General features: G+C 44.3%; 1 protein-coding gene and 1 non-coding gene across 2 annotated transcripts in view; one reads left to right on the plus strand and one right to left on the minus strand.

Moving 5' to 3' along the window:
- The window catches only part of LOC124721403 (probable C-mannosyltransferase DPY19L1), a 224,236-nt gene that overhangs the window by 141,504 nt on the left and 55,359 nt on the right, over positions 1–27,373 (plus strand). The gene's annotated exons all lie outside the window — the stretch shown is intronic.
- Positions 15,165–15,239, minus strand: Trnat-ugu. Its single transcript has one exon. It is a non-coding gene; the product is annotated as a tRNA-Thr (tRNA).

Consider the following 27,373-nt stretch of genomic DNA (forward strand, 5'->3'; position numbering starts at 1 on the left):
TATGTGTGAGAGATAAACAGACTGTGGGTGTGTGTGGGGCATGTGCAGAGGTCATGCCAATAGCCAGGAAGGAGTAGGAGTGATATGAACAATCAGCAGTATTACGGGAATACCAGTAGGGGTAGTCAGGATGTTAATCAGTACCTGTTAAACTCATAAGGGAACTCCAGGACTGCCGAAATGCAGTCCCTGTAAAAACGAATGCAGAGGCAGAATGTGCTGATGTGGGTGTAGTAGGTAGAAGAAGGTGGAAGTTTCTCTTGGACCCAGGGGCACATGTGTCAGTGGCCTCAAGAGATTTGATAGGTAAGAGGCGCTGGGACTTTACCACTTTATGGTTTGTGTGGGGTGTATGATAATGATATATGGCTACCGGGGCTGGTAATGCTGAATTTTCAGTTGGAGGCAACCAAGTATAGGCAGTGTGTAGAAGTGATGTCTCATGTAAGGAGGGCTACACCACGATCCTACGGTTAGACTTTGTGCATCAGCATCATGCCATAAGTGACCTTTGACAATGGGTGGTGGAACGTAGTGGGAAGACATTCTGGATATGGGTAACTGTCGTCAATGTTGATTTGTCACAAGGAGCATCTGTCGTAGCAGGCAATCCAGGTAAACTGTGCACAGTGACTTTAAGGCTTAATTTGCATGATTGTGTGTCGAGTGGCTGGGAAGTCACTGTGGATGAGTATGGAGCCTGACTTGCTCCACTTAGTATGTTGCATGTAGTGAAACCACTGGAGGGTGTTGTTTAGTAAGACGACATGTTGTACGTTTACAGGAAAAGGACGGAGGCAAGGTAATACATGTGAATGTGAATAATTTTGGCGCCAAGGAGGTTGAGTAATTGAAGGTAACATTAACGACCATGCTAGAGATTCCAGAAGAGGAAGATTACTGCACGGAATGCGTGAGCTATGAGCAGACACAGGATGCTACTAAGACTGCATTGTGTGAGAAGGTTAAGCATTTTAAAGGAACAAAGAGAGTGATTATGGAAGAAATTTTGTTGGAGTTTCAGGATTTGTTTATCCATGGAGGCCATTGCCTGCAACTCCCGTGATGCAATATAGGATTACTACAGGGAATGAAGTGTTGATGATGTACCAGAAGCCATACAGAATACCATGGTACCTGCAGCCAGTTTCAGAAGAATTTATCAGCAGCTAGCTGATGGGATAATAGTAGAAAATAGTAGCCCATGGAGCGCAGGAATCGTAATCGTACCCAAAAAATCAAAGGATTGTTCAAGGAAGTATCAATTTTGCAGCAACTATTGCCATTTGAACAGTAAGGCAATTGCAGATGCTTACCCATTTGAAACATCATGGAAAAAATTGATAATCTTGGGCAGTGCTGGTCTTTCTAGTCAATGAATTTGAGGAGTGGGTACCATCAGTTGGAGGTAATTCCAGAAGACAGACCAAAGACTGTGTTTTTGTTGCCTTTAGACATTATCCCTATAAAGGAATTTTGTTTGGTTTGAAGGATGCACCAGTAACATTTCAGTGTGTGTTAGATGGAGTGTTGAAGGGATTAACACCTCATCAGTATTTAGTGTATTTCGACAACATAATTATTTCTTCAAGATAGATGCAAGAGCATAGGCAGTTGCTGAGAGAAATGTTTAGGAGATTTTGGATTGCACATTAACACTGAGTACTGAGAAGTGTCTTTTTTTGGAGAAGTGAAATAATTGAGGCATGTAATTAGTAAGGATGGTGTGAGGACTGATCCAAGATTAATACAGGCTGCATGAGATTCTCCAGCATCAGGGTCAAGCAAAGAATTACAGTCTTTCCTGGGCCTCGTGAATTATTACAGGAAATTTGTGAGAAGGTTCGGGGATATAGTGAAACTGTTTATGCAACTGCTGAGAAATTGTATCAAATTTGTGTTGTCTGAGGAGTGTCAGAAAGAATTTGATGAGATTAAGGAAGTGTTGATGTGGTGTCAAGTGTTGGTGTTCCAGATTTTTAGGAGGAGTTTATACTATCATGTGATGCATCAAACCATGCTCTCAGGAGCATTTTGAGCCAGGAGATCAAATGGAGATGAACACCCAATTGCTTGTGCATCGAGACAACAGAACAGAACAGAGCAAAGAGAAATTATTCTAATACAGGCAGGGATACTTAACCTGGTGTACAGTGTATCATGTTTCCAGTGTTACTTTTTGGGAGAAAATTCAAAGGAGTGGCTGATCAAGCTGCTTTGAAATGGTTATTATTTTTGAAGGCATTAGAACTCAGTGAATTTGAGTATGAAGTAATCCAGAAACTGGGGAGGAAACATGGGGACGCAGACACATTAAACAGCAAGATAGTGATGATACAAGTACTATGTCAAGACCTTGTTGGGTGGGAAGCAGTGCAGCGTGCTGATGGAGAATTTGAGCAATACAGTATACATCAGCTGTTCAGCGTGCCTTAATGGGCTGTTATGTAAGGAGGCAAGATTGGAGCCATGAGTAGTAGTATCAGTGGAACAAAGGAAGGAGGTGCTTAGAGAGGTGTATGATCAGATTTTATCTCGCCATGGAGGCTCCAGAGCAATGAATCAGATGGTGGCAAAGAAATACTGATGGAAAGGAAGAAAAAGTTTTGTCATGTGTGCAATGTGCAGATTTGAGTCGAAAACAAGTATTGTTGCTGAGATTTCCAGAACCTATGGAACTGTTTTGGATGATTGGAGAGGATGTGTTAGGACCGTTTACTGAACTCCAGTAGGGAATTGTTTTGTGCCGACTATAATGGACCATTTGTCTCATTATATCAAGATGGTGCCAGTGCCAAACCAGCAGGCAGTCACTGTTACAGAAGCATTGGTGAGTAGATGGATGTTGAAGTTTGGGTTCCAGGTACAATAACAATGGATCAGGGGATGAACTTCATGTCAGACCTGATGGAGGAGCTATGGCGGTTGTTGAGAGTGAAGAAATTAAGAACTAGTCCACTTCATCCTCAGTTAGACAGAAGGAGAGCTGGTTCAATGAACGATTGGGAGGATACTCAGTTATTACATGAGTTGCCACCATAGGAACTGGAATATGCACTTATCTCTTGTATTGAGTGTATAATTTGAAAGTGCACACAAGCATGGGGTTATCACCATTCAAGGTGATGTATGGTAAGTAGATGCCATCACCATTTGTTATGATGAAGCAGAAAGGGAGCAGGAACAGAAAGTCAGTCCAAGAGTTTGTGAGAGCTGTGAGAAAATTTTGGAAGAGGGTCCTAAAAGCAAACACCAAGGTGTTGGAGAGGCAGGAGGAGGCACTGAGGCACACAAAAACCTTAGCTCAGTACAGGGTGATGATGTCAAATCCATATACTCTGAAAGGAAAAACAAAGAAGTTTGTGAAAAGATACTGGGACCTGTACCAAGTGACTGAAACAACATTGTGGTGCTATGTGCACTGAACACTGAAAAGCTCATTCACCAGACAGGATTCACATTTTTGGAGCATTCCGGTGGTTATACTGTATACATTAAATAGGCCACATGTATTTTGATCATTAAACACTTTGAAAATATTTTTCTTAAGAACACTGTCATTGGTACTCTAGAAGAAAGGAACATAAAAGATAACACAGCACTGATTGCAAAATGTAAACATTCAAAGGGAAACTTTGTAAGCTATTAATTGCAAAATGGTCCAAACCAAGTAACCTACTGTGCATGGTAACCATGCGCCATGTCCGAAAAAGTGGTCTACAACACGACTGGAGAAAATTGAAAAAGCTAACATGAAAGGAGAAACACCAGTTGCCAGAATGTAGAACAAGGAACACAAAATGCTGGCAGTAATGTCTGAAATAAGTCATCCTTAAGCAAAACCATCATTCAGTCTATAAATACTGAAAGTATGTGAAAAATTATCTGCTTGTAATGATTACAATATTACCATTTGTGATGCTTTGTTAGTAAAAACAAAATGTGTGTGTGTTGAACTTTTCAGCTTCCAGTATGTTTACAGAGAGAACCCAAATCAACAACTAGTCCACCAAGCTGAGCGTGGTGCTGAGATTCTATGCAGTGCCTGTGCAGTGTGTTATTAATTTAGCCATTGACATTTTGATACAAATGATGCCTCTAGGCTACCACAATATACACATGAGAATTATCAAGTTGTAATGGAACAGTATAGATGGGCAGATGGTTGTAGAATTTGGTGAGATTATCCATATGCAGCTTATTCATAACAATAAAATACCACAATGTACGAAACTCCGTGGCATATTAAAACTGTGTGCCAGACCGAGACTCGAACTTGGGACCATTGCCTTTCGTGGGCAAGTGCTCTACCAACTGAGCTGCCCAAGCAAGACTCACGCCCTGTCCTCACAGCTTTAATTCCGCCAGTACCTCGTCTCCTACCTTCCAAACTTCGCAGAAGCTCTCCTACAACCTTGCAGAATTAGCACTCCTGGAAGAAAGGATATTACAGAGACATGGCTTATCCACAGCCTGGGGGATGTTTCCAGAATGAAATTTTCACTCTGGGCGTGAGTCGTGCTTGGGTAGCTCAGTTGGTAGAGTACTTGCCTGCGAAAGGCAAAAGTCCCGAGTTCAAATCTCAGTTGAGTTCAAGTCTCAGTCTGCCACACAGTTTTGATCTGACAGGAAGTTTCATATCAGTGCACACTCTGCTGCAGAGTGAAAATTTTATTCTACCATGATGTATGATTGTAGCCCAGACTTAATTTCTGCCTGTGAAAGAATTGCTCAACAGCGGGCGAATAGTATCACACTTCTGCACCCAACGCACAACACAGACCCATTGTATGCCAATTGATCACAGCAAAATGCTCCATGTTTGCATCTTTATACCAACAACTTAATTTCTCTCATAGCGTACTGTCACCTCATAGTGGAGGCTAAGGACAAGTGTTAAGGTTAGCCACATCGTCGTTCATGCCCACTCCCTCCCCCTCCACCACATCTACCATGGATGTCTCGTAATGTATGACAGTGAAAGCAGGTTTATGCCGACAGCATGATTTCGTGATGATGGTACAAAATTTCAGGAATGGTGGAGAAAAGTGGTTGTATGGCTTTGAAGTAAGGGACCATGGTCTGGTAATGACTGAGTGGAAAGTTGTAAGCGAAAATCTGTCTGATACCTCTGACATTGGACCTCTTCTACTGCAGGCTTTTTGCTTTCCATATTTTCGAAGGAGGTAGTATGGACGAAACAAAAACAAATTGTCTATAATCTGTTCACCATAAGAATAAACCAGGTGTAAACAAATACAAACGCGATGATTGGTTAGAAGCCGTAGCACACGTACACTGGTGGTGTTGCGCTCTTGGAAGTAGGTCCTACTTATGTATTAGATATGTTATTACTAAGTTACGTTAAATGAAACTTTCAGAGATCAAACGTAGTAACAGCCACCAACGTTTCTGTTAATCACGCTTTAGGTACGTAGTTTCTATTTCAAAAATCGTGAACAGTCACAGCCTCTATAGCGTTGTGCTCTGGTTGTCGCGCTGTTAATACGCAGTATGAAAATGGCTGAGCTGCTTTATGTTCTGTAGTGAGACACAACTAAAGAATGCCGAGAAACAGCTGTTGTTAATGTTTTTTTTATATATAAATTTGCGGATATAATCGGCTTTGAAGTTTTTCCCACCGTTGTATATGCTGAAGTTGACGCCCTAACGTTCATTAAACGTGTATCGCAGTCGGTAGCGTTATGGAATGTAAACTAAATGTTGTGAAATTTAATATTTTCCTGGCGAACTAAATATTCAACAAGATTTCGGGCTTGTAGCCGGTTGTCGTTAGCTACCATCCACGATATTTCGACTGGACAACTGCCAGCCATCCTCAGGTGAGCCATCGAAGACTGACGAAGACTCCCTCCGTTCGGTAATATATAGCGTGCAGCGAGTATTCCGCGCATGCGTCAGAATCATATGGACAGACGAACCACACCGCCCGCCAGCAGCGCCCTCGCTGGTGGGACTGCAGAACTCAGCTGTCTTCGGCGTTGTCAATTGCCGCGGCTATGGGAGTACTCTGACGTCTTCGTCTGGAGCAGATCTTAGAGATGACGGTGTTCCACGCATTATCTAGCTGGTAGCCATTGTCACGGTTGATAAGATGGTCTGACATGCGAATTTCCACTGATTCTTTTATGACAGGGTCCCAAAAGGATGTTGCTGTGGCCAAAATTGTTGTCTTGTCATACTCCATTGAGTGTCCAGTGGAAATGCAATGCTCAGCAATTGCAGACTTGCTAGGTTGCAAAAGGCGAGTACAGCGTTGATGTTCAGTGCAACGTTCTTTTACTGTTCGCAATGTTTGTCCTATATATGACATGCCACACTGACAAGGTATTTTATAAATTCCCGCCTTCGCAGTTTGTATGTGGATAAGATGTATGCCTACAGGAAAATTGATAACGATCCTACAAGATGTGGGCAATGGAAGACATCTACAGTCCTGAATTCTTCCTCGTTGCCTCCAGAGACGATCAAGCGCTTAACCTCGTGGCAGCGTACCTCCCAAGACTGTATGGCCCTCCGAAGGTACATAAAGATGGACTACCCTTACGGCCAATAGTGAGCAATATTGGGGCCCTCACTTACGAAGTAGCCAAACATCTTGCATCCTTGCTGAGGCCATTTGTGGGCAAATGTCCACATCACATACGTAACTCGGCCGATTTTGTCAACAGACTGGGGACTCTCCGCCTAAGTACTTGTGATCTTTTAGTTAGTTTTAGCGTGGTCTCTCTTTTTACAAAGGTACCTCTTGCAGACTCCTTGGCACTGATTGGTAATAAGTTTCAGGTGGGAATCGCTGCTTTGTTTCGCCACGCTCTCTCCTCAACATATTTTATGATCGACCAAGAATATTTTGAACAGATCGACGGCGTCGCCATGGGTAGCCCCTTGTCTCCCTTGGTGGCCAACCTTTTTATGGAGGAGAGAGCACTTGAATCAGCAGCCCTCAAACCAACTGTTTTTTGGAGGTATGTGGATGACATTTTCGTAGTGTGGCCTCATGGAGAAGAAAAATTAATGGAGTTTTTAGATCACCTCAACTCCATTCATGAGAACATTCAGTTTACCATGGAATTAGAGAAAAATGGTTGCCTCCCTTTCTTGGATGTGCTAGTCAGACGGAAGAGTGATGGCTCTCTGGGGCATTCGGTTTATCGAAAGCCCACACATACTGATTTGTATTTAAATTCGTCCAGCTGCCATCACCTATCGCAAACAATGAGTGTACTTAAAACACTTGTACACAGAGATCATGTAGTGTCAGATGCAGATAGTTTGCCTGAATAGCTTGCCCGTCTGAAGAGGGTTTTCAAAGAGAATGGATATTCTACCTGGCAAATTAGCAAGGCACTTGCAATTAAGCCAAAGAAACAGGGAGTGGAGAAAGAAGAGAGCACGCCTACTAAATCTTTAGCTTTTCTTCCCTTTGTTGGCAACATTTTCTTCAGAATTGCAAGAATCCTCCACTGTTTCGAAGTGACAGTAAGTTTCCATCCACCATCGAAGATTTCCGACCTGCTGGGATCAGTGAAAGACGATATGGGATTGCGGAAGGCGGGAATTTATAAAATACCTTGTCAGTGTGGCATGTCATATATAGGACAAACATTGCGAACAGTAAAAGAACGTTGCACTGAACATCAACGCTGTACTCGCCTGTGCAACCTAGCAGGTCTGCAATTGCTGAGCATTACATTTCCACTGGACACTCAATGGAGTATGACAAGACAACAATTTTGGCCACAGCAACATCCGTTTGGGACTCCGTCATAAAAGAATCAGTGGAAATTCGCATGTCAGACCACCTTATCAACCGTGACAATGGCTACCAGCTAGATAATGCGTGGAACACCGTCATCTCTAAGATCTGCTCCAGACGAAGACGTCAGAGTACTCCGGTGGCCGTGGCAATTGACAACGCCGAAGACGGCCGAGTTCTGCAGTCCCACCAGCGGGGGCGCTGCTGGCGGGAGGTGTGGTTCGTCTGTCCATATGATTCTGACGCATGCGCGGAGTACTCGCTGCACGCTGTATATTACGGAACGGAGGGCGTCTTCGTCAGTCTTCGATGGCTCACCTGAGGATGGCTGGCAGTTGTCCAGTCGAAATATCGTGGATGGAAGCTAACGACGACCGGCTGCAAGCCCAAAATCTTTTTGAATAAAACTAAATGTTATTCGTACGTTGATTCAGATCTCCCCAGGTGTCAACTTTTTGTCGTTCAGTTTGAAATATCTACCTCTCGTAATTATAAAACTCTTCGTCATTTTTTATGAATAATGCACGTCTTCATGTTTCTAATTACATATTGGACACGAAATTTTCCATTTCAAATACAAATTCTTCATTATCGATGTTTTATGAAAGGCTGTTCATAAACGTTGTTTAAATTGAGAAAACATAAGAATTTAATTTTTAAGGCAAAAATGAAAAACTAAATCCTCTTTATTTGGACTGTGTCAATCGTTTTATACCATAGAGGTAGATAAGTATCGCAGAAACATAAAAAACAATCATTTTTACAGCATCGACCACATCATACAAATGGTGCATTTTTATATTTGCTGCTGTACCATTACAATATGAACCTAACAGAACTGATCTGGAGCCAAGCTGCAGGGTTTGACCTGAGAAGTAACAACACTGGTAAGCTGTCAGACGTACTGGAGCTAACGCACGCATCTTTTTCACACGTCACTGCCGAAAGCTGGCGGGATATAGAACGGTTCGTCATAAAAGAAGAGAAAATGCTGCGCCTCGTTGGCTTCGTGGATTCTGTTGTTGACAGGCTCGTTATCAACGTAGCAGGTGACACTTCCAGAACTGAAAGTATTTCTAGGATTCGGATATGGAAGGAGCTAAGAGATTACCAGACGACTGGCTGTAACACCTTCAGTGGCATCAATATTTAACTATACCGTGAAATCCTTAAATACTCTCTTACGTTACACACAACTTATGCAGAAAAATTACGCTGTGGTTAAGTCGGGAATTTTCACCATTCTTATTTTTAATTACACTAGTACGTTAGCTAAAAACGATAACATGTTGCGGTTTTCGTCTAGTCGTCTAAGAGCGTATTGTGGGAGATTTGTAGTGTGTTATTTTATTCTGCTTGAAAATTAAATGGCATTCGAAACTGTATTGCTCCTCTGCTCTTCTCTTTTTACCTGTGAACTGCAGCTCGCCACGTCACTGCAGGCCAGCTGTACGAGCTGTCCGGCCAGTGCTGTCCGAGTTAAATTCGCCGGTAAAGCTGTTGTCCCGCATTATTGCTAAGTCGATGCGCGCGTAACGCTCAGCCCAAAACGTACCCTTATTATCGTACTTGACAGTACTCGAGACAGCTTGCTGCAGTCCCACGTGAAATGGGAACCAATGAAGTTCCAGTAAACGCAGAAGAATCCATAATGCAGTGTTTACATCAGGTTTATTCTTATGATGATGAACGGATGGGCTCTAAAATACATAACTGAAGAGCTATTGAGCACCTGTTCAATGGAAGAGATTTGTTTCACAGTAGCAAAGATGAAAAAGTGCTCATAGCGCTGGCCTTAGAACCCATGTTTACTGGACATTTTTGTCTTATTTTCGCCGATGCTAACATTAATATGGAAAGCAAAGAGCTTGCAGTAGCAGAGATCCACTATCAGAGGAATCGGAACGAGTTTTGCTTATAAAGCCTAGTTTATACGACGACACTAGGTTGCAGGCAACTGTGCTACCGGCAACTGCGGATGCGCGCCAGGCGTTTGTGCAACTCGTCGGTGAAACTTAACACTTTCGGCGTGTTCCAACTTCGGCGACACTAATTGCATGAGTTTCGATGTTACGTGTGTTCATGGAGTGTAGACAAACTGAAAGATGAAGTGGGGAACGGAGAATAATGTTTGCTTTTTGGATATCTATGCTTTGCATAGGTGTTTGTGGGATTTCAGTGATGCTGATTACAAAAATAAGCAACATATTACTGTTCCTGAGACCTCAACATATTGCTGTTCCCGAGACCTTCACGTGCGATCAGAACATATATAGTTTGACAATATCTGAGCTGTATGGCAAAATTTATTGAATTAGGAGCGCATATACAACTGAATTAAGAAAATTACAAGCAAATGTAATTCTGGAACTTCCTGGCAGATTAGAACTGTGTGCCCGACCGAGACTCGAACTCGGGACCTTTGCCTTTCGCGGGCAAGAGCTCTACCATCTGAGCTACCGAAGCACGACTCACGCCCGGTACTCACAGCTTTACTTCTGTATCTCGTCTCCTACCTTCCAAACTTTACAGAAGCTCTCCTGCGAACCTTGCAGAACTAGCACTCCTGAAAGAAAGGAAATAGCGGAGACATGGCTTAGCCACAGCCTGAGGGTTGTTTCCAGAATGAGATTTTCACTGGCAGATTAAAACTGTGTGCCCGACCGAGACTCGAACTCGGGACCTTTGCCTTTGTGTCTACAGTGAAATACACTCATGCTCGTAAATTAAGGATAATAACAGAATGTGGTGCCACACAACGTGGCACTACACAAAACTGGCGCTAATAGCATAGGCACATAGGGAACACACACGACACAGACTTGTATGTCCACGGTATTGGTGATAAGTTGAGAAAACTCCCGAAACACATTTGCTACAAAACGCCACTGTTTCCTGCGTATGTACCCCGACATTAATATGAGATATGATCACTATGCACACGTACACAGGCCGCACAACGGGTTGGCATACTCTGGAGCAGGTGGTCGAGCAGCTGCTGGGGTATAGCCTCCCATTCTTGCACGAGTGCCTGTTGGGGCTCCTGAAGTGTCTTGGGGTTTTTAAGACGTGCAGCGATATGTCTACCGAGAGCATCCCAGACGTGCTCGATGGGGTTTAGGTCTGGAGAACAGGCAGGCCACTCCATTCGCCTGATATCTACTGTTTCGAGGTATTCCTCTACGATGGCAGCTCGGTGGGGTCGTGCGTTATCATCGATCAGGAGGAAGTTGGGACCCATTGCACCCCTGAAAAGGCGGACATAATGGTGCAAAATGACGCCCCGATACACCTGACCTGTTACAGTTCGCCGGCCGAAGTGGCCGCGCGGTTCTGGCGCTGCAGTCTGGAACCGCGAGACCGCTACGGTCGCAGGTTCGAATCCTGCCTCGGGCATGGATGTGTGTGATGTCCTTAGGTTAGTTAGGTTTAACTAGTTCTAAGTTCTAGGGGACTAATGACCTCAGCAGTTGAGTCCCATAGTGCTCAGAGCCATTTGAACCATTTTTTTTTTGTTACAGTTCCTCTGTCAGACATGCAGGGGTGTACGTGCACCAATCATAATCCCACGCCACACCATCAAACCACGACCTCCATACAGGTCCCTTTCAAGGACATTAAGGGGTTGGTATCTGGTTCCTGGTTCACGCCAGATTAAAATTCGGCGTGAATCACACCAGGCTTTACGGGTTCTCCTGTGTCCAGGGGTCAGTGGAACGCACCTTGCAGGTCTCCGGGCGAATAAACCATGTCTGTTCAGTCGTCTGTAGACTGTGTGTCTGGAGACAACTGTTCCAGTGGCTGCGGTAAGGTCCCGAGCAAGGCTACCTGCAGTACTCCGTGGCCGTCTGCGGGCACTGATGGTGAGATATCGGTCTTTTGTGGTGTTGTATACTGCGGATTTCCCGTACTGTAGCGCCTGGACACGTTTACTGTCTGCTGGAATCATTGCAATAATCTTGAGATCACACTTTTTGGCACACGGAAGGCCCGTGCTACGACCTGCTTTGTTTGACCAGCCTCCAGTCGCCCTAGTATTCTATCCCTCATAACGTCATCAATATGTGTTCTTTGAGCCATTTTCAACACACAGTCACCATTAGCACGTCTAAAAACGTCTGCACACTTACTCGCTGCACTGTACTCTGACATGCACCAACACACCTCTGCGTATGTGGTCTGCTGCCAGCGTCACCGTGCGACGACCGCAGGTCAAATGCACCTCATGGTCAAAAAAATGGTTCAAATGGCTCTGAGCACTATGGGACTCAACTGCTGTGGTCATTAGTCCCCTAGAACTTAGAACTAGTTAAACCTAACTAACCTAAGGACATCACAAACATCCATGCCCGAGGCAGGATTCGAACCTGCGACCGTAGCGGTCTTGCGGTTCCAGACTGCAGCGCCTTTAACCGCACGGCCACTTCGGCCGGCTCCTCATGGTCATACGCCGAGGTGATTTAAACCCACAAACCGCCCACCAGAGCGTTGTTTCACCATGTATCAGCATTATCCTTAATTTATGAACATGAGTGTATGAAACCATTTGCGTGCAACTCATTCCACGCAACGAGTGGCGCAACCCAATGTCGTCTTGTAAACTAGGCTTAACTTTCGCCCAAGTCGTTTCTTGTCCAGTGACCCTTACCTGAAACTGATACATTTACTCTTCTCCCTCGTGCATGAAAGTTTGTACCGTCATCATTGAAACACCGTGTAGCTATAAATCTCCGTTCACTATCATAAGTTACGAGACATCCACAGTGGGTGTGGTGTGTTGGGAGAGGGTTGGGTTGGGTTGTTTGGGGGAAGAGACCAAACAGCGAGGTCCTCGATCTCATCGGATTAGGAAAAGATGGGGAAGGAAGTCGGCCGCGCCCTTTCAAAGGAACCATCCCGACATTTGCCTGGAGAGATTTAGGAAAATCACAAAAAACCTAAATCAGGATGGCCAGACGCGGGATTGAACCGTCGTCCTCCCGAATGCGAGTCCAGTGTGCTAACCACTGCGCCGCCTCGCTCGGTGTGTTGGGAGAGGGAGCGGGCGTGAACGATGGTGTAGAAGATCGTAGCACTTGTTTCTCGCCTCCACAACAGTGTGACAGTCTGCTGCAAAAGAAATTAAGTTTTTGGGAGAAAGATACAAGCATAGAGCATTTTGCTGCGATTACTTGGCATGCAATGGGTCTGTGTTACTCGCAAATGTGGGGTGCAGGTGTGTTAATGCTATTCACCCATTGTTGTGGAATTCTTTCACAGGCAGCAATAAGTATGGGCTATAATCTGACGTAGTGGTAGTTTGGCATTATGAATCAGCAGCGTAAGGACAGTCTGGGCAAATTCTACAACCGTCTGCCCATCTATGCGGTCGCATTAAAGCTCGATAATTGTTATATGAATATTGTTGTAGCCTAGAGGCGTGGTTCGTATGAAAACGTCAGAGGCTAAATAAATAATACTCTACTCAGACTCTGCATCGAATCTCAGCACCACGCTTAGCTTGGTGAACCTGTTGTTCTTTCGGGGTCGCTGTGTCTTAAAGTGTACTGCATGTACGCTTTTCGCTTTTATTGGCAATGCGTCAGCAGCGGATATATTGTTCTCATAACGAGTAGATGATAATTGTCGTTCTTTCACTATTTGTGTACTGAATAACAGTTTTGCTTGAGGATGACTTATTCTAGACATTACCGTCAGCGTTTTGTGTTTCTTGTTCCATGTTCTGATAATCTGATAACAATTGCTCCTTCTTTCGTCTTAGCAGACGCTGCACTCAAACGTGGACTGCATAAATTCGCTGGTTTCATTTTCATCAAAATTTTGAGCCCACATTTTCTGTCATTGTGTAGCATTTCCTGCCTTTCTTGATTGGGAATGACTCTGTAATTATAATTAAGATGTGTAGCCCACTCAAAGTCTTTACTGTATAACCACTGAAGATGCTTCAAAAAAGTGAATCACGTCTGGTGAATGACCACCTTAGATTTCAGTAGGCTTAAGACAGACAAACACAAATAATTGCGACGGTTATTGATTTATGACTTTTAGTTTGAAGTCGGTGCATCAGAGTATTACTAACAACTACACCCTAGTCCCTAAACTTAGTCACTGAAATATGAAATGTCGTGTGACGAGGGCCTCCCGTCGGGTAGACCGTTCGCCTGGTGCAAGTCTTTCGATTTGACGCCACTTCGGCGACTTGCGCGTCGATGGGGATGAAATGATGATGATTAGGACAACACAACACCCAGTCCCTGAGCGGAGAAAATCTCCGACCCAGCCAGGAATCGAACCCGGGCCCTTTGGATTGACAGTCTGTCGCGCTGACCACTCAGCTACTGGGGGCGGACACCTAGTCACTGAAATGCGAATAAGACTCATTGACGTATCCTTTGAGAACTTCGTACCTCGTCAGCTGCGTCTTCGAGACGCCAACTATAATCACTTCCCAACCCGTTCCAGGAACATGTCGGCTGGTCTATTCCTGCTAGTAGTATAACTGAATCTTGGCAACAGCACATAATTTGTTTGGCAGCTCTATGAACCACGAATTACTTCCTGCATGACACAGAATTATTCTGATAAAGTCGCTTTTATATTTGTAACATTTCCGTTGAATAATCTGAGTGATTTTCGATTAAGATGCGAAGTAAGGTTATCAATTTATGGTTGCAGACCAGAAAAGTTGTTCCATGCGAAAATTGCAACTATTTTGTCTTTTACATTGCGATTGAGCTAACCTAGCCACAACTGGGGCAGTAAGGGAGAGGGAAATAGCGTAATGCTTCACTAGCTCTGAAGTAACGTGGTCGCCTGTAAAATGGAGGCTTCTTTGACTTTTGGGTAGAGTCTCGGTGAATGCCAAATTTTTAGTCGTTTTGTGACAGGGTTATAGGCAGCCAGATCGAAAATCAATCAGAGAATCTTATTTTTTTGTTTATGAAATGCCACATTTTCATACTACTTGAGAGTGACCCAGGATAACAAGTACACATAGACCGTTTTGAAGTCCAGGGTGAGTAATCTCTTACTAATTCATGCGATAAATGCTCATTGCAGCTACAGATGCCTTACGTTTTATTAAAGTACACATTCGTCATAAGGTTATTGTGGTACACTGTATTTCATATGTATTAGTACAGTGCATATTTTAATAGTGTCTTCCATTACTTTGTTGAACACAACAGTAAACACTAAAGAGAAATCAATTATCAACAATATATTCTCTCACATTATCTAGAAAATTCTGGCAGTGCTCAGGTAGTTTACCTATTCCACGACTATAGAAACCTGCTGGATATGAGTTAAAGAAATTAGAATTTTATTAATACCGTCAGCTGCGCACGGGCGTTGATATAGATCAACGGGGACAGGTGCAAATGTGTGCCCCGACCGGGACTCGAACCCGGGATCTCCTGCTTACATGACAGACGCTCTATCCATCTGAGCCACCGAGGGCACAGATGATAGTGCGACTGCAGGGACTATCTCGCGCAAGCCTCCCGAGAGACTCACATTCTCATCTTGTATGTCCACACACTACATTCGTAGTGTCCCACCCCAACACACTCATTACTCGTGGAAGACATTTTTCCAAGTCCCGTAAGAGTTCGGGGAATGTGTGTGCATCCGCACATAAGGAGGAGGTCATGGCCGGTATCACCAGGACTATATACTTCCATGGATATAGTGTCTGTTCTTTCGGACATGTGTTTACTGTTGTGTTCAACAAAGTAATGGAAAACGCTATTAAAATATGCACTGTGCTAATACATATGAAATACAGTGTACCACAATAACCTTATGACGAATGTGTACTTCAATAAAACGCACGGCATCTGTAGCTGGAATGAGCCTTTATCGCATGAATTAGTAAGAGATTACTCACCCTATCCATATCCATATCAATATATAGTTCTGGCGATACCGGCGCGGTATTGCGCGGCCACTCCCGACGGAGGTTCGAGTCTTCCCTCGGGCGTGGGCGCGCGCGTTTTGTGTGTGTGTGTGTGTGTGTGTGTGTGTGTGTGTGTTCTTAGCATAAGTTAGTTTAAGTAGTGTGTTAGTCTAGGGGCCGATGACCTCAGCAGTTTTTTTTTAGTGCAATTGTCGCTGGACGTTTAACACTCCACTGGTCGCATCACTAGGAGGAACACCGGAGGTCGCGTTGTATCTGCGAGATACAGGACCAACGTTGCACCATTACCTTCAATTAACTCCAGATGTTGGAGAGAATAAGTAAACAAAACGCAGAGCAAACCATGTGTGTATTAAGTATTAGCTGTAGAACATAAATTTATGAAAATTAGAAATAGAACTTTTATGTAGTAACATTTAGAAACTTTGCTCAGTATACAGTATTTGTATCTAGAATATAGTAATGAAAGAGGTAGAAAATGAATACAAAATAACGTCCCTTTCAGATAAAGTAAAATAAAAACGGAAGATGCATCATCAGCCATCGTTTTCGATGTCTTCATCAACGTCTCAGCCACCGGGACAAAACATTGCACAGTGTTGCAGGCATAAATATTGATCACACCCTTTGCAGTTGTACTGAGTGAGTCTTGTAGTCTTGTTCGCCCAACATATTTGGCATCGCTTTCACGTTTTGGTGCACTCGGCAGTTATGCTACTGAGTGCCGCTGGTGTTTCATTTTGGGGAAGAATTTCCCGAAGGCGGAATGAAATGGTCCGAGGCAAGCGGGGCAGCAGCGATCGCTTTAGGACCTGGTCTCTTATTAGTTCTTTTTCCAGATTACGGAGGAAGATTCGGCGTGTCGACACTTCGATTCCGTTTCCTAGACATATGATCTGGCTGTTTATGCCAGCAACATTCAACATCGCGTAAAAAATAACCATTTACCCACGTCTTGTGCCTCTTTGAACACTGTACACAGAACACATTTTATCGACCACGTCCACACCTATTATATGGCGATCATAATACCTAATCACTTCCGGTTTGTATTTGACGCCGGTTTCTTCGTCAATTGCTCCATCCATATGCATGCTGGAAATCACAATGAGGTTGTTTTTTTACTAGAAAACGGTTCTCTCCTTTTTATCTTTTTCAATTCATTGCGGATTTGCCATTTATTCTTTTTGAGTGTTCCCACATAGGACAGGTTGTACTTCGTGGCCAAGTCGTGAAGAAGAGTGATGTCGCTAAACCAGTTGTCAGCAGTTATATTTCGGCGAGAGTTAGCTAGAGGAGTAACCAGACACTCAGCCACGTCTACGGGTTTGTTGCTAACCTGGAAAGGACTGTCGGGTTGCCTTCCTGCATAAATTTCCACGTTCCGTGTGTTTTATACACCAGAGTCTACTGTAGCTAGTATCTTCAACACGTGTTTTGCGGGCTTGGGTGGTATATACTGGATCAAATTCCACCTGCCTCTTAAGGCCTCTAACTTTTCGTCTATTGTAACTTCTTCTCATACACAATAACATTGTTGGCAGTTCAGAACAAATTTATGAAAAATGTCCCGAATAGTGGCTAGACGATCTAGAGCTTTCCGCTGTTCTCTTGTTTCTCTGTTGCCAAACCTCAAAGCCCGAAGTAAGAAACGGAACCGCACGAGAGTCATGGTGGGTCGGAAAACCTCAATCCCAAATCCGTCGCTAGCTCATAAATCCTCGAGGTTTAGTTTCCGAGCTTTGTAGAGTCTAGCAGTAACCTATATAGAAGCCCAATAAATGCTTTCAACTCTGTTTGATCAGTGGGTTTGACGTCTCTTTCCCGTGAATAATGATCTTTCACGGAATCGATATATTGGTTTGTGGAACGTACAGTGATATCCAACATGTTGCCATCAAATAAACATGCCCACGTGTCTAAAATTATGTGCATGTCCCGAGCTTTACCGATCGGGCTTAGGATTTTCCGAAGTAGGTTATGTTTCCCACTTTTCGACGAACGATAAGGAGTTTTTTTGCGGGAAATAGAGTCGATGTCTTTCTTGCCCCTTCTTTTTATGGCAAACAGAGAATTCATCGTCCTCTTCGCCCTCAGATGGAAAATTCGTGTCGCTTTGCTCCGTTTCGGAACTGTCCTGACGTTCGTCGATTATTTCCTCCGCATCTGTGTCACAGTCTTCTTCAGGTAAATCGCACACTGTGTGCCGTAGGCTCGGTACCAGGCCTGAAGGACCTGGTGCTGAGCTCGAGAAACTCGAAATGGTATTAGGACTCATGTCACATCCGTCAAATAGGAGTTTGTCTATGTTGTCGATGTCAGAAGGATTATTGAGATCATATTTTGGTCCAGTGTCCATATTGACCTGTAACATGTCGACGATAGTATATCATCATCCAGAAACATTCACAGATAGCCGTAAAGACAGTACATATATCACGTGTCACATATATAGTCGCGTTGCTTCTGTGAGATACGCGTACTTATTTGGTTACGGTATTTTATCGGCGAGTAAATGACTACAAATGAGAGAAATCACAATGTAAACGACTTACATCAAGCATCAAAATCGGAAAGCAGACACAATGCATTTCCGTGATAATATAGTCGCGTGGTATCTCCGAGATACAAAACGGCCTCACACCCATCAAACTGAGCGGACAAGGTCACCGCACGACACGTGCCCTTAGCGGTAGGATTTCACCCGGAACAAGTTCCGCCCATTCACCCCCCTCCACGCCTATCCATAGTGTAAGGCCCTCCCCCAAGTTATTCTGGACAGTAATATAATATGAATGTGCATTAATAAATAAATAAAAGTATTTATAGAGAATTGAAAGCATCGCCAGCAATAGAAAACAAAAAATAACGTGATGTTATTTAAGAGGAATAAGGACAAATTTTCATTAACTAATTCACTTATTATAATAAGTTTATTTGAGGGAAACAGCAGAGCAAACATACAGTGCCAAAACAATGGTCTTGAATCTGTCTCACTCTGTTGTCTAAAATCAACGTTATATAGAAATAAGTGAAAGTCGTTTTGTTTATGAAGGCCCTCAAAGTAGCTCACGATTAAAGAATATAAGAAGGCCATAAAGTAGAAATGCCTAATGAAAGCAGTAAGATATTTGCTTATATGCCATATTTCGTTAGTATTTGCATGGGTAATGGGTGAATTTTAACTTGTAAATTCTTCAAATGCCACACCTGCGGATTATAAACGAGGTTATAAAGAATTGTGGCTGTTTCTGTGTGATTAGTGTCCTATATGCTGTTGCAGACGTCTCAGGAAAATAATCTGTCGTTATTCTTTGTCCTGTCTGTTTTTAACCAAAAGATTTATTAATTTCGTAAATGTCATTCAAACAATTTTTTAAAAATACGAGGGCTATCCACAAAGTACATTTCGTTTTGGAATTAAAAATAAATAAAGTATTGGAAATTTTTTTATTATATACAGATGAAAGCCACACTTAAATACTACTTTTCTACATAGTTGCCATTTAAATTAAGGCACTTATCGTAGCGATGGACGAGCTTGGAAATTCCTTCGTCGTAAAATTCGGCCGCCTGCGCCTTCAACCACGTGGTTACCTCTTCTTGCCGGCCGCGGTGGTCTCGCGGTTAAGGCGCTCAGTCCGGAACCGCGCGACTGCTACGGTCGCAGGTTCGAATCCTGCCTCGGGCATGGATGTGTGTGATGTCCTTAGGTTAGTTAGGTTTAAGTAGTTCTAAGTTCTAGGGGACTGATGACCACAGATGTTAAGTCCCATAGTGCTCAGAGCCATTTGAACCTCTTCTTTTGGGACAGAAAAGGTGTGATTTTTGTGGATTTCCTGGAAAGAGGCACTACAATAAACTCTCAAAGATATTGCCAAACTCTGCACAACCTCAGAAGAGCAATACAAAACAAGCGCAGGGGAAGTTGGGCTCAAAGATCTTGCTGATTCACGACAACGCCCGGGCCCACACGGCAAATGCCACTCGTGAAGTTCTCGAATCTTTTAACTGGGAGTTGTTTCCTCATCCGCCGTACAGTCCCGACCTGGCACCGAGCGACTTCCACTTATTCCCAGCAATGAAGAAGTGGTTGGCTATGCAGCGTTTTGATGACGACGCACAGCTTCAAGAAGAGGTAACCACGAGTTTGAAGGCGCAGGCGGCCGAATTTTACGACGAAGGAATTTCCAAGCTCGTCCATCGCTACGATAAGTGCCTTAATTTAAATGGCAACTATGTAGAAAAGTAGTATTTAGGTGTGGCTTTCATCTGTATATAATAAAAAAAATTCCAATACTTTATTTATTTTTAATTCCAAAACGTAATGAACTTTGTGGATAGCCCTCGTAATAATGATGATGTGTATGTTTGTTCATAATGGTTCAAATGACTCTGAGCACTATGGGACTTAACTTAGAACTACTTATACCTAACTAACCTAAGGACATCACACACATCCATGCCCGAGGCAGGATTCGAACCTGCGACCGTAGCGGTCGCGCGGTTCCAGACTGTAGCGCCTAGAACCGCTCGGCGACTCCGGCCGGCGTATGTTTGGGCGAGACAGGATTCGAACCTGCGACCGTAGCGGTCGCGCGGTTCCAGACTGTAGCGCCTAGAACCGCTCGGCCACTCCGGCCGGCGTATGTTTGTCACAGAGCAGTTATGGAGGAAATAAATGCTGCAGTGTTTCACGGCTGTAAAACAACCTTCGTGCTGTGCTAGTTCTTCTTCCACCCCTAAAACTTTTCAGCAAAACTATTCAGTGAATAACATGCAAAAACAGCTTGGATCGATCTAGCAAAAACAAAGTAATTTTGATGCCATCTGGAAGTATAGTGAACATTGGTGCTTGTTTCACATATACTGTCTGAGTTCTGAAACTTAAGTGTCAAGTATACTGTGGTTCCTCTTTCTCCAAGCAAATTATTCTTTGAGGGTAGGTTTTTCCTTTTGTAGCTTTGGGCGCTTTTTGTCACATAGAAGTATGTTTCTTCATAGGCTATTCATCTGAATACTGAGTTCTCGTATTTAAAGAATTCAGTACTAAATTGTTTTCTCTTATGTTTGCTGTGGAAGTACCTGGCACAGCTGAGGCCAATTGTGCACGTTTTTTGTAACGTATCTTTTAACTATCTGGCAAAATTTAAGACCTAGCAAGATATTAATTTAACATTCACTCTTAGTGCAGCCGAACGCTGTAAACCACATGGGTCAACTGAAACGATGCCCAGGCGCCGAACAAAGACCGGGGAAACCGGGGTGAGAGGCCGGGGCTTGTTCCGGGTGAAATCCTAGCGCAAACGATTCGTGCCCGCACGACTGGCACTCGACCCGCAAATACGTCGAGGAAGAGGAGTGGGGGGGGGGGAGCTTGGTCCACACACGCGCGGGCCGAGCATACGTAGCTTTGTATCTGAGACATCACACGCGACCACTGGAGTGTAAAATGATCGCAGTTCATCACATACACTATGTGATCAAAAGTATCCGGACACCCCCAAAAACATACGTTTCTCATATTAGGTGCATTGTGCTGCCACCTACTGCCAGGTACTCCATATCAGCGACCTCAGTAGTCACTAGACATCGTGAGAGAGCAGAATGGGTCGCTCCGCGGACTTCGAACGTGGTCAGGTGATTGGGTTTCACTTGTGTCGTACGTCTGTATGCGAGATTTCCACACTCCTAAACATACCTAGGTCCACTCTTTCCGATGTGATAGTTAAGTGAGCCGGCGGGTGTGGCCGTGCGGTTCTAGGCGCTTCAGTCTGGAACCACGTGACCGCTACGATCGCAGGTTCGAATCCTGCCTCGGGCATGGATGTGTGTGATGTCCTTTGGTTAGTTAGGTTTAAGTAGTTCTAAGTTCTAGGGGACTGATGACCACAGATGTTAAGTCCCATAGTGCTCAGAGCCGTTTGAACCATTTTGATAAATAAGTGTAAATTTGAAGGGACACGTACAGCACAGAAGCGTACAGGCCGACCTCGTCTGTTGACTGACAGAGACTGCAGACAGTTGAAGAAGGTTGTAATGGGTAATAGGCTAGGCAGACATCTATACAGACCATCACACAGGAATTCCAAACTGCATCAGGATACACTGCAACTATTATGACAGTTAGGCGGGAAGTGAGAAAACGTATTTCATGGTCGAGCGGCTGCTCATAAGCCACACATCACGCCGGTAAATGCCAAACGACGCCTCGCTTCGTGTAAGGAGCGTAAACATTGGACGATTGAACAGTGGAAAAACGTTGTGTGGAGTGACAAAAATCACGGTACACAATGTGGCGATCCGATGGCAAGGTGTGGGTGTGGCGAATGCCCGGTGAACGTCATCCTCCACCGTTTGTAGTGCCAACGGTAAAATTTGGGGACGGTGGTGTTACGGTGTGGTCGTGTTTTTCATGGAGGGGGCTTGCACCTCTTGCTGTTTAGGGGGGCGCAATCACAGCATAGACCTACATTGATGTTTTAAGCACCTTTTTGCTTCCCACTGCTGAAGAGCAATTCGGGGAAGGCGATTGCATCTTTCAACACGATCGAACATCTGTTCATAATGCACGGCTTGTGGCGGAGTGGTTACACGAAAACATCCCTGTAATGGACTGGCGTGCTCAGAGTCTTGACCTGAATCCTATGGAACGCCGACTTCGTGCCAGGCCTCACCAATCAACATGGATACCTCTCTTCAGTGCAGCATTCCGTGAAGAATGGACTGACAGTCCCCAAGAAACCTTCCAGCACTAGATTGAACGTATGTCTGCGAGAATGTAAGCTGTTATCAAGGCTAAGGGTGGGCCAACATATTGAATTCCAGCATTACCGATGGAGGGCGCCACGAACTTGTAAGTCATTTTCAGCCAGGTGTCCGGATATTTTTGATCACATAGTGTATGTCAGTCATCGTGTCTTCCTGAATGTGGAAAATCATTCATGCCAGAACTATCTTTCGTGAAACAAGAAAATGCTTTTCAGGCGTGTTTTGCACAATGTCACTCGCCCCACACACAATACAAAGGTTTAGAACTGCCTCCACTGCCATATATTGAGCCAACGGTGTAGAATGTGACGCAAGTGTTAGACCTTTTCTTCACTTGCGACTCTGTCATACAACGCTTGAACAACGTTTATAAGTTTCAAGTGTGCAAACTCTAATACGTTACTGCAAGACGAATACTAAAACTTCAAATAAGAAAATGAAAGTTGTTAAATACACTCACAGTACCGTGGTCGCCTGGTCTGACGGTGCATGACGTCCAGCAGCGATTGCGGCCGGTAACCTGATCTTGGCGCTGCCACGAGCTGTTTTGCGACATTGTTTGTGGACGTTTATGCTGTTACTGCTGGCTTAGCAAGTGAAGCGAATTATCTCTGAGGTTCCACCAGTCTGACGGAAGTGTCTTCGAACACAAGATTGTTTTATCTACCTTGCGCGACGCTTACCTTTAGACCACGAGCAGTTACAGCGCCAGGACAGCCCATGAGAGCTGATAGCACTTCCTCCATACACTTCCGCATCGTGCAGTGTTGACAGATCGTGCATATGACCGGAGTTAACAATTCTGAGGAGCGGTCGGTTATATTGGCCGCCTTATGTGAATAATTCCGACTTAGTCTCTGTGGCAGCTGGGTATACACTGAGGTGACAAAAGTCATGGGAAAGTGATATGCACATTAGTATCGCGTACAAAAGGTGTAAAAGAACAGTACATTGGCAGAACTGTCAGTTTTACTCATGCGATTCACGTGAAAAGGATTCTGCCGTGATTATGGCCGCACAAGGGGTATTAACAGACCTTGAACGCAGAATGGTAGTGGGAGCTAGACGCGTGGGACATTCCATTTCGGAAATCATCAGGGAATTCAGTATTACGAGATTCACAGTGTCAAGAGTGTGCCGAGATTACCACATTTCAGACATTACCTCTCACCATGGACAACGCAGTGGCCGGCGGCCTTCACTCAATGACCGCGACCAGCGGCGGTTGCACGGAATTGTCAGTGCTAACAGACAAGCAACACTACGTGAAATAACTGCAGAAATCAATGTGGGACGTACGGCGAACGTATCTGTTAAGGGAAAGTGCGGCGAAATTTGGCGTTAATGGGCTATGACTGCAGACGACTGACGTGAGTGCGTTTGCTTAACAGCACATCGCCTGCAGCGCCTCTCCTGGGTTTGTGACCATATTGGCTGGACTCTAAACGACTGCTAAACCGTGGACTCGTCAGATGAGTCCCAGTTTCAGTTGGTAAGAGCTGATGGCAGGGTAGAGTGTGGCGCAGACCCCACAAAGCCATGGGACCCAAGTTGTCAACAAGACACTGTTCAAGTTGGTGGTGACTCCATACTGGTGTGGGCTATGTTTACATTGAATGAACTGGGTCCACTGGTCCAACTGAATCGATCATTGAATGGCTACTTGGAGACAATTTACGATCAGTCATGGACTCCACGATCCCAAACAGCGATGGAATTTTTATGGACTGCAGTGCATCTTGTTACCAGTTTGAATAACATTCTGGACAGTTCGAGAAAATGGTGTTGCCACTCAGATCTTGCGACATGAATTCCATCGAAAATTTATTGGACCCAATCGAGTGGTCAGCTCATGCACAAAATCATGCAGCGGCAACGCTTTTATAGAAGACTGTTGAGACAGCATGGCTCAATATTTCTGCAGGGGATTTCCAGTGAGTCGTTGACTCCGTGCCACACCAGGTTGCTGCTCTACACCAGGCAAAAGGAGATCCGACATGCTATTAGGGGGTATCCCATGACTTCTGACACCTCATTGTATATCTAAGACTGTACCTCATATACCGTATCCATTAATGACAAGAAGGTAATCGATGCGTTTTGTTATGCTTCATTGTTTTTCGTGTGATTTTTGTGTAGGTTGTTAAAGGAATGTAGGGTAGGATCGTATGTATGTGTTAGGGCAAGGATCATATTTAGATATTGTGTGTGAGATCAGAGTCAGCAGGCTTCTGTGGAGAGGGGAGGTGATAATGGTCCTTGTCCTCTGGTTGCCCTTCAGCAAGGGCAAGGAAGGAAGGATGCTAGCCTAGGCAGTGCTGTACCTTTTTTCCTGGGGCGGAGTGGGAGCAATGTGAGATCATCACCTGGATGGTGGATGGGAAAGTTTCGTTTTCCAGGCAGCACGATGTGGTGGTATCAAGTTTCAGGTGGACAATAGGTTTGATATTTAATGTATGCGAACTGCAAAATGAATTAAAGAGAGTGGAAGAGGTGTTCTCAGGTTATGGCAGTTATCGAGCAGCACGATGTGTTGGTATCAAGCTTCAGATGGAAAATAGGTTTGGTATTTAATGTATGCGAACTGCGAAATGAATTGAAGAGAGTGGAAGAGGTATTCTCAGGTTTATGGTAGTTATCGAGCAGCATTGGAGTATTTAAAGAGGTCTTAGAGAAACAAGAAAAGTTACACATAGCGTACGGGTGACTGAGTGAGCAAAGGCAAAAATGATGGAAAGGTGCGTGAGGAATGATACTCAAGATAATATTTGAGACTGTAGATACAAACGACGTGAGTGAGCTAAACAGGACAGCGGAAGCTGCAAGAGAGTTGGTTGGAGGGAATGGAGTGGCATTCCACACAGATTAGGAGTTTGGAGAGCAGCGTGCTGAACAACACATGTATGCTTCGAAGATAACCGGCGAAATAATGAATTATGCCAACGCACAGCTAGCACTCTGAACCGTGATTCAGAGGCAGTTTAAACAGAAATGAAAGTGTTGGATGCGAGAATAACGCTAAAAAGACTTTTGCAATGACTAGGGGATAGTGTCTAGGACGCAAGAGTGAAGTGGCATTGCAGGAAGCCGTTCATCAGGCAATGCTTAGGCAATTGAGTCCATTCCTGTTGTCACCTGAACAGTGTCTGAAGGAATTGAGAAAGGTGCGGAAAGAGCTACCACCGGAACTACAATTAATAGCGGATCGCAATAGTCAAAACATACTTTTCTCCTATCTTGGAGCAACTTTGCAGGTGAGAAAACATAGTACACAGTTTTATGTGTCAGTGAAAGTCCCGGACAAACATGTATTGTTGAGATGTTACACAGAGCACACCTATCCAGTAAGGTTAGAAACAGTGAGGACGTTTGTGCAGATAAAAAAGAGTGGTGTGTTATTAATATCAAAGACTGGAACCGACATGCAGTAATGACAGAAGAAGATTTACAGTAATGTCAAAGCAGGGTAGTCACCATATGTCTCGTTCGCGAGATCCAAATGGGAGGAAACGCATGTGCCACACAATTGTTCAGGGCAAGGCAAAGGGTCAGCCATGTGAAAAGCAGGTGACGAAATTGAAGCAATACTTTCAGCAAGCAGGTCTACGTGGGTATACTGGCGTTCGACAATGTAATAGTAATGGAGAGTTGTTACAAACAAGGGAAGCTCATGGGAGTGAGACGCATGGAGCTAAGAGGCAGTGGGTTGTTAGTTAATGGAACCATCTGCAATATGACGAGACCAATGTTTCATTTACCAGCTACAATTACAAGAGTTACTCACTTGAAGTGACACAACGGCAGCTGTATTTTTCTGGACAAACCCTCGGAGATATTTCCTAAACAAAACGTTACCTTCCTAAATGATACCTGGGAACCAAGTCTAGTTCATTCTCTGAATCAGATGACAGCCACACAGGTGGGGTGGATCACTGCATAGTAACTAATATAGCTCATTGAACACTATCAGGACAGTAGACAATGGGTGACAGTGGCCTTGAGTGTTGCAGTTCCTAGCACCATAGTGACTATGATTTTGTTTTGCATAGCTTTTATTTACTTGAGATAGAGACCTGTTCAGCAAGCAGATCCACGGGTAATCCAGGTCCCAGTCGACTGGATCCCCTGAACATGAGATGGAGAATATTTTTTGTAAAAGAGACAGTAATGAGAATGTGCAGCGGACACAGATACAGAAAGGAATGAAGTGCTAAAGGAATTACGAGGAAGCAACCAAGAAGTTTAATGTAGTGTAAGAAATTTATAGTATTTAAGATTGATAGCATAGTATAATCTTGGGAGCGTGTCACTTGTTTTGTAATTTGATGGTGGTAGTAGTTCACGGTGGGGAGCCCGCTCTGAGCAGCACCCGAGGGGCTGGCCCTTTCCTGTGAAGGGGGCAAAGCGAACTATGTAAGAAGCATTGTGTTAGTTGCTGCTGGCCGGTTAGTGCAGTTTGGTGACATATAAGTTATAGCAAGATATACGTGAAATGATTGCAAGATGGGCTAGCTTTGCTCTGCAAAACCTGCACCACACAGTTGTAATGGCCAGAGCGGGCAGGACTGTGTCACCATACTAGGGTAGTACTTTTTTATGAGCTACGTGAGTGGGAGCCGGGCAGTAGTGCAACAGATGCACCCCAGAGTAGTATAAATAACTGTGAATTTTCAGGCAGAGGCATTTGGTGCCCAGCAGTACTACCACGATGCCAGGGCTACGCGAGACGACAAGACACCTGAAAGCCTCCAGCTGCATTAGTGGGTTTGAGATGGGGATGGGGCAGCAGCCTCTTGCACTAAGCCCACCTTGGGGGCTTGGCACAATAGCACAGCAGACTTACCTTCTATGCCAGCCACTGTCAGACTCCTGCCAGGAAGCAGCGCATCATTCCCTGTGCACAG

This window comes from Schistocerca piceifrons, chromosome X, assembly GCF_021461385.2.
Source record: "Schistocerca piceifrons isolate TAMUIC-IGC-003096 chromosome X, iqSchPice1.1, whole genome shotgun sequence".
Taxonomy (NCBI): Eukaryota; Metazoa; Arthropoda; class Insecta; order Orthoptera; family Acrididae; genus Schistocerca; species Schistocerca piceifrons.